Below are 17,158 nucleotides of genomic sequence, written 5' to 3' on the forward strand. Positions count from 1 at the left end.
CTTTAGTTTACCCCTTAACAGGGATGGCTGGATGGTATTTAAGGCACTGGAGAAATCATAAAACATAATCTTTACAGCACTGCCAGCTTTCTCCAGGTGAGAATAAGCCTTGTGGAGCAGATAAATAATTACATCCTCCACAAAAATCTTTGTCCAATAGGCAAACTGTAGGGGGTCCAGGTGGTTTATCAAAAGAGAAATATAATCCAGGACCAGTCTCTATAATGCCTTCCTGATGTGAGACATAAGTGCCACTGGTCTGTAGTCATTAGGCAAAGAGATGCCTGCCTTCTCTTGAACAGGAACAATGCAGGTTCTATTCAACAGCAGTGACACTTTTTAAAGCTTTATAGACAGACTGAACAGGTGACAGAGGACACCACAAGGTTGGTCATCACAGGCCTTAAGAACTTGAGGACAAACTCCATCTTGTCCTGCAGCTTTTCCTGTGTGTAATTTCCTCAATTGTCTCCTTACTTGGTCTTCAGTTATGGGCAGTCCACACTGATGATCAGAGGTGGACTTGTAACTGGCCATTCCAATTGACATGATAGGTGTTGTTGATGTATTAGGGATGGTGTGGGGAGACTGGTGATTGCAAGAAGGTGGCAATGAGAAGGAATATCTATATACTCTCGTATAAGTCGAGTCTTGAAACCTAAAAAATCAATAATAAAATCAGACCCCGACTTATACGCCTGTTCAAAAATATGCATCTTCTTGCCTCCTCAAATCTTGCACCAGTTTCTCAGACACATTGAATTTTGTTGCAGCAAGCAGCGCAGTTACCAATTTCTTTTGCCACTTCAACGACTTTTAGTTTAAAACCAGCTTCATAATTTGTTCTGATTGAATGCTCCATCGTAGATAAAGGATGCTCTTACAATAAAGGTGTATGAGGTCCTAAGATACAAAAAACACAAAACAGTGCAAACGTCGCTTCGGAATAGTTTGGGTATTACCATGTGGTCACGTAGTCACAATACATAGAAAAAAAAGGCAGTGTGCTCCGTGGTTACTCTCTCAGGTGGGCGTTAGCATATCATAATCTCTTGGACCAATAGCGTGAGTTTTCCACATTCAACTTATACAACCGACATTATAAAATACCGGAAAGTATACAGTCAAATCAAGCCCAGACTTATCCGAGGGAGAGCTTAAACGCAAGTATATATGATATTTAAAAATTTGTTCAGGGGCTTAGCTTTGTCCATATGACACTCTAGCAACTGAGCCCTGGATTGAGTATGAGTCCAGTAATTATGCCCAGTCCATTCCAGACTTTTTACAGATCATTCTGAGTGAGTTTGTTTAGCTTTTTAAGGTTCCTTTCCTTCTCTCAGATTTTTTTAGCATATGCTCTATGTCCTTCAGAGCCTCCTTGTCACTGGATTTGAATGCACTCTTGCAGGAGATCTTTTAGTTCCTTAGTCATCCAGGGCTTATTGTTTGGAAAGCAACATACTGTCTTTGTGGGAATCATTTTGTTGACACAGAAATTAATATAGTCTGTGAGACAGTGACAGAGATCCTCAGTATTGTTCCCATGTGACTCATACATCATTTCCCATTTTGTCATTTGGAAGCAGTCATTTAGAGCCTTTTCAGCTTCCAGGCTCCAACTCCTCACTGTTCTTGTGGTAATGGTTTGCCATCTAATAACAGGCTTGTAGCTGAATCAGGTTGTGGTCAAATTTGCTTAATGGAGCCAGTAGATTACACTTAAAGGCATCTTAAACATTTGAGTACACCAGGTACAGCTTATTTCTTTGAGAGGAACTGGTCACAAACTGATAGAAATTTGTCATTGTTTATTCCAAAATCACATGGTTGAAATTACACATATCACACAAATCACACTGCAGGGTCGGAGTGAGTCATCATTAAAGTGGTGGTGACAGAATAAATAATTTCTATTTCTAGGTTCCCCTTTGCGGAAATAGGAATCTAAACATCGATAAGGATGATGTAATTTACCTCCCTGAGCAAATAACAAGGATGATTTCCGACAGCCAGAATTTCAATGTCTGAGTTACAAACTATAGTTTTAACTGTGAATTCTCCCTTTAACATCATTCTCCATTCACACATATGACCAGTACCTCTCCTATCTTTTTTCTACACTGCACAGGGTCTCTGCTCAATTAAGATGAAATCTGTCCAGCATTAAAACTGGGTCAGGTATATGAGGCTTAAGCCATCTCTCTGTGAAGCAGAATATGCCATCGTCCTTATATGCTCCATGGCTGCCTATCAGCACAGACAGTTCATCCATCTTATTTGACAGCTATCAATTGTAATTTCCCATTACAATAGATGGTAGACCAGCTTTGAAACATTTTCTTCTTGCTTTTATTTTTGTGCCAGCACACTTCCCTCACCGTCTGTGGACAAACAGGTAACGTGAAACTGAGTTGCTTAGGTGCTCGGGATAACAGTGCAAGTAGCTGATTATGGCAGTATTTAATACAACCTGCTGTCATTTTCTCAGCGTCTCTTAACGGTTTCAGGTGTTATAGACATAAAGCAGCCTTTGGGTCCTCTTTGCAACTCCATGCATGTTCACAGCAGTGCACAGAAGTGCAGTTATGAAAAGTTGGCACCTGGGTTTGCATGCACTGCAGTTTTTCAGTAAATTTAATATCCATTTAAAATCCATTTATTCAATTTCTAATAGCTACTATAAGTGACAAGCCAGATCAATTCTAATTTTAAATAAGACTAGTGACAAGTAAACAAGCTCAGAAAAAATAGAAAAACAGTGAGAAATGCATAGCTTCTGTAAAAAAGCTGCTGCTTGTACAGCGCCCAGAAGCAGATAGACAGCCATTTTCTGGTTAGCAAAGTAGCCCACAAGAACAGAATTTTCTGTCTAATTGATCACCTTTGTGATTTTCACTGTTTTGTTTGTCTTATTTTAATCACAATTGGCTACTTTTTCCATAAACACGTTGGTAATGGAAGCTTAGGTGACAACAAGTGAGGGCCACCTAGTAATAATAATTAATTATGTTTATATTGCATTTTTTGTTCCAACCAAATTCCTAATCAGTGACAACACCTGATAATACTGATCTCATTTAATTTGCTGGTATCATTTTTTTTTATTCTACATTCAGAAAAGCACAACAGCATGATTTTTACATTTTCAAGACATTTAGAAATATTCATGCTTTTGCTATTGATTTAAATGCTTAACTCTCCTTTGTTGATTTCATTATATTTTGCCCTTTCTCTGTGCAGTTTTTCCCCTTCGTTGTATCTTATTAATGACAATTAAAAATTAGCAAAGCAGACACGCAAACAAACAACACTGAGTAATCAAAGGCTTCAACTACTTTACGTGCATCAGACCCATTCGTAAACAATGGATTAATTAAACAATTAGAACACCTAGAAAAGTAGAATGCAAATCAAGATGAAAATATTGTTAAAAAGAAAAAAATACGTTATTCCCATATATATATATATATATTAACAAACCTAGTTTTCTAATTTCTGTATTGTTCCCAAAACACAGAACTTGGGAAATAACACATCACTTAATTAGCCCAGAAGTCCAATTAAAAACAGAAGCTGGTTGGAACAAAAACCTGCAGCCACAGTGTTCCCCCAGGACAGAGATTGGGAAACACTGCACTATGTGGATGGTGAGGAACAACTCCGACCACCACCAGTGTGTAGTATGTACTTTGCTGATACAATGGCAACTATTCTTGTGCCAGTCTACTCACCACACATTAGCTATTGGGTGAAGAAAGGGTGAGAGATATTTCGCCAGTAAGGGACAGAGGGCCAGAAGGTAATAGAGGGCCAGAATGACCAGACTACGTTAGGCAATTTAACCAGGACATTGGGAAACACCATCCTATTTTTGAAAGATGTCCAGGGATCTTTTATGACCAAAGATTGTCAGGACTTTGGTTTTACATCTTATCTGAAGGACGGCATTGCTTTTATAGTATAGGGTCCCTATCACTGCACTGGAGCATTAGAATTCCTACATTGACCATGGAGTAATTGCCGCCTGCTGACCTCACCAACATCTCTTCCAGTAGCAACCAAAGCTTTTCCAAGATGGTCTTCCATTCAGGTATTGGCTGGGTGCAAACATGCTGCTTAGCTTCAAGTGGACTACCTGTTCTGAAGTTCTACACATTCACATTTATCATTGTACCAGAACGTTTTGATGTTACTATTTATATATTCTGAAGCCATATAGTCTAATTAAGGGTTATTGGGGCAGTACTGGGCACAATGCAAAAAACAGACCTGGATAAGCTATAAGTTTACCACAGGGTACACATACACACTCACATTCTTTTACAATGGGCCAATATGGAGTAGCCAATTAATCTAACCTGCAAATATTTTGAATTTTAGAGGAAAGCCGGACTAGGTGTAAAAAAAATCCATGGACACATGAGAAGAATGTGCAAGCTCAACATCAACACTAATTAGTTTCCTTTTTTCTTTTGTCAAAGGTTTATTCCACTACTTCCCTATTTAGATTTAAAGTTACAACCTTGGCATTTCAAGGGCTATATGCTTTCTTGACTGCATGCTCTGAAGTATTAATCTGTCTACAAATATGATTTACACCAAACCATTATGTCGAGACCTAATCAACCTCAAAACACTCTATATGTTAAACCACAGAAGGACTTCAATGTATTCCCTTTTTCATCCATCCCATTCCATAATATAAAACTGTGTCTTTAGCAAGTCTCATGACCTCCTGTACTTTAAAGCCAAGCAATCCTTCTAACCTGAAGGAATACTTACATTGTTGTGTGCAGGTCTTGTGGTTTTAATGTATTTGTTTCACACAGCATAGACTAAGCTGTTGCCTCAGATATAAAGAATGTCTCATCTGTTAAACCAAGGTTGGCCTTTACAAAGCTTAAAAACATACTCTTATTATTTTGTTTCATTGGACCTTAAAATGTCTTGATATAACAACACTACATTCACCAGTTAATGGAGGGCTTGCCGTTTTTTTCACTACACATGATTGGAATTGAGTGTAGTTTTAAATAGACATTGATGGCAGTCCAACTTTGTTAGTGCAATGAGGAGCTCCCTCTTGCTTAAGTGCACTTCATGATGCTTAATTATATAATTAATTTAAAAGGTTGTGTGGCACCATAAAGTCAGAAGAGAACTGCAACATTGTCTCTTTGGATGTTAAAACCTTGTCCCATTTCTCACTGAGCAAGTCACTAGGTTCGACTGTGTGGAAAAATAATTTTAGGGTAACATAGCATTCTTAAAGAAATAGTATAAAGGCTTAATAAATGTTAGAAAACTGTTCAGGCATACCAGGAAACCAGATAAAGGTCAAGGGAACAACAAAATGTACACTGAAATATAAGAACTGATTTAAGAACAATACTGAGATGGTAATGTACCAGAAGAAAGGTTAATGTAATTTACAAAATGCACTGAAAGATGACTAGGTGATGACTAAGAAATGAGTAGATGTCCTATAAACAACGAGAATGGACAGTTGCTATATGCACAGAAATTTCAAGGATGGTAGCTCATCTCAAAAGGTCAAGTTACGTCAAGCTGGGGAGCATGCACTGGTACAGTGCGTTGCCGCACCCACTACACAACAACTTGGGATTCCAGTTTGCTACTCCCCAGGCAGACACATCGCCCAGTCCCACCCTCCGGAAATTACCCTATATCTGCCGCAGCCAGGTGTTACGTAAACGACCCCTTGGCCTGGTCCAGCCACTCAGGTCCCCAGCAATGAGGATCTTACGAGCCGGATCACCCTCGGGGAAAAGCGTCACATGGCCGTAGTGCCGTAACTGACGCTCCCTTCACAATTCAGGTAATGTGCCTCATTTGGGACTCCATGATCAACCGATCATTTGACGCAAAGTCAAACCAACAGTACCCAAGGATTTTCCGGAGAGACACAGTACCAAAGGAGTCCAGTCTTCATCTCAGATCACTTGGTAGTGTCCATGTCTCGCAAACCATATAGCAAGACAGGAAGCACCAGGACTCTAAAGACTTGGACCTTTGTCCTTTTGCATAGATATCGGGAGCGCCATACACCCCTTTCCAGCGACCTCATGAACCCCCAATGCTCTCCCAATCCTTCTACTGACTTCATAGGAAGAGTCACCAGAGATATGAATGTCACTGCCAAGGTAAGTAAACCTCTCGACAAGGTCGACACTTTCTCTGCAAACAGACATACTGCTGATGGCTGTGCCGAAGAGGTCATTAAAGGTCTGGATGTTGGTTTTTATCCAGGACACTCGCAAGCCCAGACACTCAGACTACTCGCTCTGTCTCTAGAGCACACCAATCAGAGCCTCCATTGACTCTGCGAAGATCATAGCATTTTCAGCAAAGTCAAGATCTGTGAATCTGGACCACACAACCTTGCCCAACACCCAGTCCATACAAGCATTGAACAGAGTAGGAGCAAGAACACACCCCTGACAAACCCCAGAATCAACTGGAAAAAACGCAGAGGCTCTGCCTCCACTCTGCACAGCACTCACAGTACCAGTGTACAGGCCGGTCATGATATCCAGCAACATCGAGGGGATCCCGCAAACCCACAGGATGTATAAGAAGAACCAGAATATAATAAAATAGACTTTTATTTTATATAAATCATTTGGGTGTAAAGCAATGAACCGACCAAAGTAAAATGTATGCATTGATTGACACTGTATGTAAATTCATTAGTTTATAAAATGAACCTCAATTCTTTGTTTCTCTGACCATTCTGACCATGCTGTAACAGACTGCTTTTTGAAGAATGCTCCCTCCAAGGCATTTTGCTGAGGAGTAATTAAAAGATACAATGAGCAGCTTTTCTCCTGCCTGATTACAGTACTGAATTGTCCTCTTAGAGGATGTTTCTTTCTTTAATAAGATGTTAAATTTCGACCACAGCTGTTCTCTATATTTAATATACCAGGCAAATCTCTGCAACAGATGTTGTACTTGTATTCTGCATTAAGTACTATGAGTCTGTACATTAGTGGTGGACCTTGGAGTGGAATGAATGTACTGTAGTCACCTTTTGAAAGCATAGTAATTTGGCCATTAAACTGGGCACCATAAGTAAGGAGAAACTAATGAATTTATTATTATTATTATTATTGTGTATATAGTTATGGGGCTTACCCACAAGTAACACCTTGCATTTGCTTTATTGTTTTTTTTTCTCTGCACTATATTCAATGATGCTACTGCATCAAGTGATTTTCCTTTTCAAAATCAATTAAATTGTACCTATCTATCAAATTTCTTGGCTACACAAGTACAGTAAGAACCTAATTATAAAGAGTGCTGCCTTTCAGTTTTAATAATCTATATATATAATCGACCAAGTAGCCCAACAATGGGAAGCACGACCATGTGGTACACACGACGGAGCACCGTCCTCCAACTCTATCCTTCCTCCCGCGCCCACCCTCACTCTCGAGGCATGCGCACTTCCTGCTCATGTGCCCGCCCCCAACAACTCACCAAACACATGTTTACACGCTGCATACAGCAATTCCCATCCACGACAAACATGCTTCTTCTAGATGGTCCTGCAGGAACAGGGAAAACCTTTGTCTACAAAACCCTGATTCATACCATCAGAGCTAGGGGAGACATTCCTACAACCATAGCATCTACAGGAATAGCTGCAACATTGTTACCAGGTGGACGTACTGCACATTCCATTTTTAAAATACCGCTGAAGCTGACTACTACTTCCACATGCAACATCAAACCTACCTCGCCACACGCTCAATATCTTCTGCAATCCAAATTGATAATATGGGACGAGGCGCCAATGACACATGCATGCGCATTCCAGGCAGTTGACAGGTTATTACGTGACCTCACAGGTGACACGCAGCCATTTGGAGGGAAAACTATACTATTGGGTGGAGATTTCCGACAAATACTCCCCGTTATTATGCGTGGCTCCCGAGCACTTACTCTTGCCAGTTGCATTAACAAGCCACCTTTGTGGCGTCACATGCATGTGCTTACACTGACGACAAATATGAGAGCTCTTCCTCATGAACAACATTTCGCAAAATGGCTCCTCGATGTTGGAAACGGGAAAAACAGAACAGCTGTAACATTACCTTCACATTGTTTTCCTTTTAATTCTGATCCCGTTCAACAACTATATGGCGACATCGACTTCTCAACTGTCACTCCGGAACAACTCAGTACGCGAGCTATATTAAGCGTCACCAATGAAGACTCACCACACCTTAATGAACAAGTACTGAAAGTTATCCCTACCGACGAAGTAACTTACACCAGTGTTGACTCCATCGTCACAGACAATCCCACAGATCAACTTTCATTCCCCGAAGAATTTCTTAACAGTCTTACTCCCACTGGCATGCCTCCACATAAACTCAAAATTAAAATTGGTTCAGTCGTCATGCTTCTCAGAAACCTTATGCGAGCAAGAGGTCTCTGTAATGGCACTAGACTGACTGTTCCCAGTATTCACCGCAATGTACTGGAGTGTAAAACTATCGCAGCTCCTACCTCACAAACTGTTCTTATTCCCTGGATTTCCCTGACCCCATCAGATTCAAATTTGCCTTTTACTTTTACACGCAGATAATTTCCTGTTAGATTAGCCTTTGCAATGACAATTAATAAGGCACAGGGCCAAACTTTCAAAAAGATATGCCTGTATCTGCCAAAACCAGTTTTCAGTCATGGACAATTGTATGTTGCTCTCTCCAGAGTTCCATCTTTTCATTCACTCACAGTCATATCCTCAAACCCACCCCATTTGGACAACTGTGTTTTTCAGGAAGTGTTCACCCATCAATTAATAATTATGCGGCGTATGGTACATCATGGGTCAGCTAGTTGCAATTAAAAAATCAAATCAGACCGTTTGTAACTATATTGCTGACCGCTGAAAGCTTTCAGTGCATTACACATTGTCACTCACATGCGCTCAGGAGAAGGTTGGTTGGCTCAAATAATCTGGTTGCTCAGCTGGACCAAGGGTTAGTGCTGTCACTTAACCATCTCTCTTTTGTCCCTCTGCAGTCCAGCCGATAAAACCAATCAAGCAGTGAAGTCATCATGAACCCACCCCTATGATGGCATCACTTCTGACATTACCTGATGATGAACTTCAATCAGAACCCACCTACCACTGATATCTTTTCTTCTTCCGGCCACCCTGGACCATTCCTTCCTGCCTCCGCCATATAAAAGCCTCTGACTTCCTACTGTAAGCAGTTCTGTTTTGAGCTCGTTTGTAACCTTGCAATTTATTTGCTACTTTTCATTACATGAGGCAGCCATCTCCCAAACCTTTTTTAGTTTCCTGCCCTCTTTTATTTACAACATACCAGCTGGAGTCTGTGTATCTGCTTTATCTGTACAGCAATGAATTAATCTCTCAGAGACTGCCTCCTAGCTTAACAGGTCTTATTGACACAGAACATGCATTTCAGAGCTCTCAGCTATTCTGTCCAGGATGAACTTCAGCATCACTGGTTAATGACATTCATGGGAGTTTATATTTTACATTGTACATTTCTGTAGTTAATAGTATCTCAATGTAAATGTACTTTATCAGTGCATAACTAGAGTACTGTATTTTCTAGTGTTTTACATGTATAATTGTTTCATTTGCTCAACACATGCAGAGTATGTTTTCTGGAACTGAGCCAAAAAAGTTATGGTTTACAAGTTAATGCCTTTAACTCTAGGCCACACAATACACCATTTTAGGAAGCCTAATAATGGGAGGAATAGCCTGGGACAGTATAATACAAGAGGAAAATAGAAGTGATGGTAAAGGTGTGTGTGTAATGATCCTCCTGAAACAGTGAGGAGCCAGAAGGTGAGGTGGAAAGAATAACAAACCAATAGACAAACAATAAAGGAAGCAGACAAAGGCATACTAAGGAGCAAAAGGTCAGAATACCAGAAGAAGAAAAAAAAAAGATATGATATTTAGATGCCAAAAAGAGAAAACCAAGAATTGCAATAACAAAACAAAACAAAAAAGCCCTAACACTAATAGTTTTGATAACCCATAACTATTCTGCCTTTGGGACTATGTTTCTATGCATAGATAGATAGTGAACAATAATTCCAGTAAAACCTTGGTCAGAGTGTGGTTTTTCACTGGCAATTTTTTATTCTTATTAGTAAAACTACAAAATGCAATACACATTCAACTATACAGCAATACAGGTCTACATGTAAAAATTTTCAAGCAAATCAATTAAGCTGGGGAAGTTAAATACTTTAACATATCAAGTAATTATAAAATAAATGCTATAGAATGAAACTTGCAGGTATACCTTCGTCAAGGCTTAACTTGAAGGAACTGACTGCACACTGCCTTTTGGACTCTACACTTTTTAAGAAAAGAGGATAGAACAAACTTAACAAGAGAATACTTGAAATGAATGCTAGATGACAGTGTTTAAAATGAAACAGAGAACAGAATACTACTGCTGCAAAAGACATGTATAAAGTAGAGAATCCAAAACTAGGATATTGACCTTACTGTTATCTTAATTATTTTCTATGTGATAATGTCATTTGTAATAGTGTAGGTCATGTGACAAGTATCAGATACCATCACTTTAAAAAAATATTTTTATGGCCATGAAACCACACTTCAAGATGACCATGTCTATGATAACTTTAAAAACAAATTAAAAAAGAGAAATTAACATATTCAGCACATACAAAACTAGAAAAAAGAAATTTTAAGAAGAACCCTACTCAGATTCACAGCAATGTGGAAGCTTGCATAGTCTAAGCCAGGGGTCCTCATCCCCACTGGCTGGAAAACGGGACTTGTCATCCCTATCTAGAAAGGGAAGGGTGATCTCCTGGATTGTGGCAACTACAGGGGGATAACACTGCTCTTGGTGCCAGGTAAGCTCCTTGCTAGAGTCATCCTTAATAGGATCCATGACCATTTGCTCACCTACAAGTGACCAGAACAATCTGGTTTTACTCCTAAAAAGTCTACCATCGACCATATCCTGGCACTGAGGGATCTTATCAAGCAAAAATGTAAATATCAGCAAATTTTATTTGCAGCCTTTGTTGATTTTTCATAAAGTGTTCGCCTCAGTTGATTGAGTTGCTCTGTGGGACATCCTGAGACTTCGCAGGATCTCCCTGAAGATGTTGGATGTCATCACTGGTCTATACACTGGTACTGTGAGTGCTGTGCAGAATGGAGGCAGAACCTCTGTGTTCTTCCCAGTTGATTCTGGGGCTCATGAGAGATGTGTTCTTGCTCCTACCTTGTTCAGTGCTTGCATGGACTGGGTGTTGGGCAGGGTCGTTGAGTCCAGCGGCTGTAGGGCAACTGTTGGTCAAGAAAGATTCACTGATCTTGACCTTGCTGATGATGCTATGATTTTCATGGAGTCAATGGATGTTCTGTTCAGGCCTCTGAAGGGACTGAGTAAGGAATCTGAGTGTCTGGGATTGCGCATTTACTGGATAAAAAACAACATCCAGGCCTTTTATCAGCTCTTGGGCACAGCCATCAGCAGTGTGTCCATCTGCAAAGAGAATGTCGACCACGTCGGAAGGTTTATTTACTGTCATTCATGTCTCTGGTGACTCTTCCTATGAAGTCAGTAGATGGATTGGGAGAGCATGGGATGTCATGAGGTTAGAACTTTGGTTGAGCAGAGGAGTAGCTTCAGTGATAGACTTTTGTCACTGTCTTGCTCCACTGACAGAGTAAAGAGATCGTTCCTCCCCCACACTATGCGACTCTTCAATTCCACCCGGGGGAGTAAATGCTAACATTAATTTTATTTTTATTTTTTTTCATTTTTTCATTTTTATTACTATTTAATTTAATATTGTTTCTTTGTATCAGTATGCTGCTGCTGGATTATGTGAATTTCCCTTGGGATTAATAAAGTATCTATCTATCTATCTATTGTCACACACGTGTGCATGGGAAGCAGCTGAAGGGCTTAGGAAATATTGTTTATACATCTGCCCAGGGGGCGGGGTGCACTGACGCTCTTTCTGAGTTCTCTGCAGGTCTTACCCGGAAATCCCACCAGGAACCGCCATTTCCAGGAAGGACACATCACTTCGGTTCCGCCCCAAGAATGAGGTCACTTCGGTTCGGCCCCAAGGATGATGTCACTTCCAGTTCCGGCCCAGAGGACGACATCATTTCCGCCCTCTGTGCTATAAAGCTCACTGCCTTGGCTTAGGCAGGCAGTTCTGTTTTGGACTCTGTTGTGTAAACTACTATTGCAATGCCTCAACGACTTTTGCAGCCGGGAAACCGTAATAAACGGGTGGCTGCCCCAAACCTTTCCGCGTCTCTGGTCTCCACTTATTACACTATCTATCTATCTATCTATCTATCTATCTATCTATCTATCTATCTATCTATCTATCTATCTATCTATCTATCTATCTATCTATCTTGATGTTTATAGCAAAGATTGTTTTCTATGCATGGTGGTAAGACCATTTTCAGGATGGATGAGTTTAGTACATCAACATTGGTATCGGCAATGACAGAGACATGAAATAATGATTTAAGTAAAATCAGAAGAGTAGTCAGAATTCAGGCAGCCTGTTTGCACACACCATCTCAATGGCATAATAAGATCATACTTTGTGTTTCTGCTATGTTACAGGATGGTAATAAATGCTGTTAGCATCAAGAAGATGGCAGTGCCATTGAAAACAATAGAGAAAATGGTGGTACTGGTCGAGAATAAAGACAGTGCAAAGATGTCAAAAGCTAATGATAAAAAAAAAAACAATAATAAAAATAAGCATATTAACATTTATAAAAAAAAATTAGGAAAGTAAGAAAAAACACTATAGACGAGTCAAACATACAGTTAATTCTTGAATATGCAAATAATTTCAAGGAGTCTACAGTGTATACCTTGTTGTACCATTCTCTATCAAAGTAGACTTAGCAATTTTACTTTATGTTTTTTTTTTTTTTTCTTTTTGCAAAATACACCCAGGTCTTCTTCTTCCTAGCACAGGGTGGGTGAAGTGCTTCATTTTGTGGTAGATCAAGCCATTTATGGTTTGTTTATTATGGGTCTGGCAGTTACAAAGGGTGGGGGTTTGAGGGTTTATGGAAACTTTCTTCAAACAACATGCACTGCCAAGACATCTGACATTTGCCCTCAGTCCTCTTTGAATGAACTGTTCACTACACTGGTGTTTTATTTGCTTAAAATTTTCTAGACCTAAAACAGGATTATCAGAAGTTAATTCTTCATAATCAGAAAGTGCAACTCCTCACTATACCTCCTATACCTGTATGCCATTTTCCCACCGGCACTAAGAATATGGCTTGTTTCTACTGCAGATTTCATAAAGTTCCTTAGAACCACCAGAGAAGTTTGCTAAATCGCATGGTGCCTACTTTGGAAATTTGTACTGATGTTGAATTTTCAACTTAAATCCTCATCAAATGAAAATCTGATACTGAAAGGTTAATTGTTGTGCATGCAGATTTTAAGCACTTACATTATTTATTTATTTTGTTTTTGATTTATTTTGTTTTATGCTAGTGGAGTAATACATGGACTGCAGATATAGCACAAGCACTTATTAACAGTCTTTAATGTGTCTTTGAAACTTTGATCCAAAATGGAGCAATGAATTTTAGTTAATGTTAAAAAGTGGCCAAGAAATGATGCAATAAAAGTAAAACTTCAAACAAAAGTATTAAATGTAGCAAAATGAATAATTATTCTATGCTATGTAAATATGTAAATATCAATCTAATACTACAGAAGTAATCATTTCAATCAAATTAATTTTTTTATAGCACTCTTCATTGAGTATAAGCTTAGAGAACTAGTAGAAATTTACAGCTATAGTGCAATAACAATAAAATGATAAATATTTTTTTAGAATTATTAATGTTTTCAATGTAATGAATTAATGTTATTAATTTGTAAAGTTAAGATTTGGTTTCTGGCTTGTTACCATACATTTTTGAATGAATTTTTAAACCAAACTGAAAAGATGCTACTGTTGATGCAGACCCATGCACCAGTGAGCCTCAATTGCCTTTCAGACAATCTGTGAACTTCAAAAATGTCATACAGTGAGCAAAAGATCTGATGGATGCCTATGTCTATAACATCTGAGAACATAAGAGACTCTAAGGAATGTAAAGCTATATTTAACATTCACGTATTCACTTGGTAGCACTGTGAACATCACCACCTAAACAGCTCCATCACGCCCTTTTGGAACAGCTGTTCATCAGAAAATGAAAAGGGCAAATATTCAAAGTATGGATAAAAGTTACAAGATGGCATTAAGCTGGAACATCCAGAGTATGGATTAAAGTAAAGTGGAAATGATTCAAGTAAGTTGTTTAAAGTGTTATATCTCATAGCGAGTTATGGCAAATTCAGGTAGCCTACTGTGATATTTGGGTACTGCAGAGAACCTGCTTACAGCTCTTATTTCAGATGCTGTTTTAATGCTGGTGTCACAAGAACGACAAAAAGACATTGCGAAGGTTTGGGGCAGCCACCCTTATAATATTTCCTGGCTGCAAAAATGATTAGCACGAACAGACATGTTCACACAACTCAGTCCACAACAGAACTGATATACTGGAAGCAAGGTGGTGGCTTTAAAGGCCAGTAAAGGAAGTGATGTCATCAGGTCCAGAACCGGAAGTGACATCGTTGGTTGCCCAGAAACAGGCAGGATTTTCCGAGAATGGTCTGCAAGGGATTGAGAAAGAGAATTAGTACACTTCACCACCCCCTGGCCCGACGTGGAATTACATCTATTCAAGCTGTTTAGTTGTCTCCTAAACACGTGTGTGTGACACTGGATTGGTTTCATCAAACAGAGTTGAAAAAAAGAAGGAGGGGGACTGGAGATTTCTGTGCATGTGCAATGGTGAAAAAGGAAACGCAGTACAATTAAAATAAAAATGTGTGATCAAGACATTAAAAAGCGGACTGAATTCAACCATGTCACTGCCCAGAAATGTAAATTACATCATTATGGCTGACTCAGCAACATAAATGATTCACTCTGTACCTATATCTTAATAATAATAATCTTAATAATTATTCAGAATGCTGATGACTTCACATAAGAAATAAAGTGTCTGCTGGGTATGTCCCATTTGTGGACACCACAAGCTGGACAGACTTTGTCTGTATAAGTCTGTGGTACAATCTGAACAGATCCGACCTCATCTTGCTGCCACCTACAAGCCTGTTATTAAGAGCAGCAGCTCTCTATTATCCAAGCCAGAAGTTTGTATGTTTGGGGGTTGTTGTTTCTTTTTATTTGTTTTTATTTATTTAATTCAATCATATTTTTTGAGCTTCTGTAAAATTTAAATTTCTCTTTGAGGACAAATAAAGTACTGTATATTCTATTTACTTATTTGGCTGACTCCTTTATCCAAGGCATCTTACAACATTTATGGTACAATTGGTTACATTTTTTTTGGTTTTCCAATTGGAGCACAGTCAGGTCAAGTGACTTGCTTAGGGTCACACAGTGTCAGTAATGGGATTTGAATCCATAATCTCAGTGTTTGAAGTCCAAATCCTTATTCACTACACTACCCTGCTATTAAAACATACTGTAGTAAAACAGGGCAATCTCTTTTTGGTGAATATAAACAAATTCCAACAATATATGACCAATAGCATTGCACATAAGTGGCCAGCTGACAGCAGAGAAGAGAAAAACAAAAACTCCAGTTAGCATCATTCCTGTAGAAAATAAACCTGTGGTGTCATTGTTGGTCATAATAGACAAAGTAACAGTAACATAAAGTTTCAGTGCTGACAACCTTAGACGGATAAACCTAGGTATTCCACAATATTATATTACATGCTGGACAGTACAAAATAAGATTGTATTTCTCCTAAGGCTACCAGTATTTCTGAGCAAGAGTAGTAGTTTGGCAGAATAGTAATTGCTTAAAGTGTAATGGCAGGATAACAAGAAGAGAGACACAATGTGGGAGGATCAGTAGTAGGTCATAGTCCCCTATTATCTTCTGACACCAGAACAGTTTGAGAATGTCATCAATAACTAAGTAAATACTTGATTGGCAAAACAAATTATTTGCAGTCTCTGTCATTATTAATAAAAATGGTTCTGTATACTGTTATTCCAATATACAGTATATATATATTTATATTTATATTTACCAGTACCAACTGGAAGTAGTTTATTTGAACTTGAACAAGATTCTGTTCCTGTTGTTTCTGGTAATGGGTACACTCCCCTACAACTATGTTCTAGATTATAAATTAATTACAAATTGATGGAGGCTGTATGTGTGAATATCATGTTCTCCAATGTAGTGATCAATTCTGTTAGTTTGTTCTTTGAAACACACAACTGGGGAAATGTTAAATTGTCATTGATGTGGATTCATACTGGTACAGTTCTAAGAACATACACAGCGAGATAAAATTAAGCCTGGTACCATTGACATCTTATCAACACACCCCTACTGGTCCTAATGATTGCTTTTCTGTTGAAAAGTCAGTAATTAAAATAATTCACAGCAATAATTATCTATCTACAGCTTTCCCCATCCCCACCACACTACTTAAATCCTGCCTTCATGTCATAATCCCGACTATTACAACAATAATAATCTTATCCCTTGACACTGGCTTTATGCCGCTCACTTTTAAAATTGCTTCTGTAACCCCAATGTTAAAAAAGTCTGGCCTTGATGCTGACAATCTTAACAATTTTCAGCCTATTTCCCACTTACCTTTTCTGTCAAAGGTTCTCAACACACCAACTAATTAACTTCTAATAATTTGATGGAAATCTTTCAGTCTGGTTTCAGAGCACAGCACAGCTGTGAAACTGCTCTGCTACGGGTAACCAATGATTTGCTTATGGCAGCAGACTCTGGACAAACCAGCATATTAATTCTATTAGACTTCAGTACAGCATTTGACACTGTCAGACATGACATTCTACTGTCCAGAATGGAGAACATGCTGGGTATCTCTGGCACTGCCCTCCAGTGGTTCAGGTCCTATCTGACTGATAGGCAAGAGTTTGTTAGTCTTGGCAACAGCAGGTCCAGCACAGCACCAGTCATACAAGGAGTTCCACAGGGCTTTTTCTGTATTTATATGCT

This window comes from Polypterus senegalus, chromosome 1, assembly GCF_016835505.1.
Source record: "Polypterus senegalus isolate Bchr_013 chromosome 1, ASM1683550v1, whole genome shotgun sequence".
Lineage (NCBI taxonomy): Eukaryota > Metazoa > Chordata > Cladistia > Polypteriformes > Polypteridae > Polypterus > Polypterus senegalus.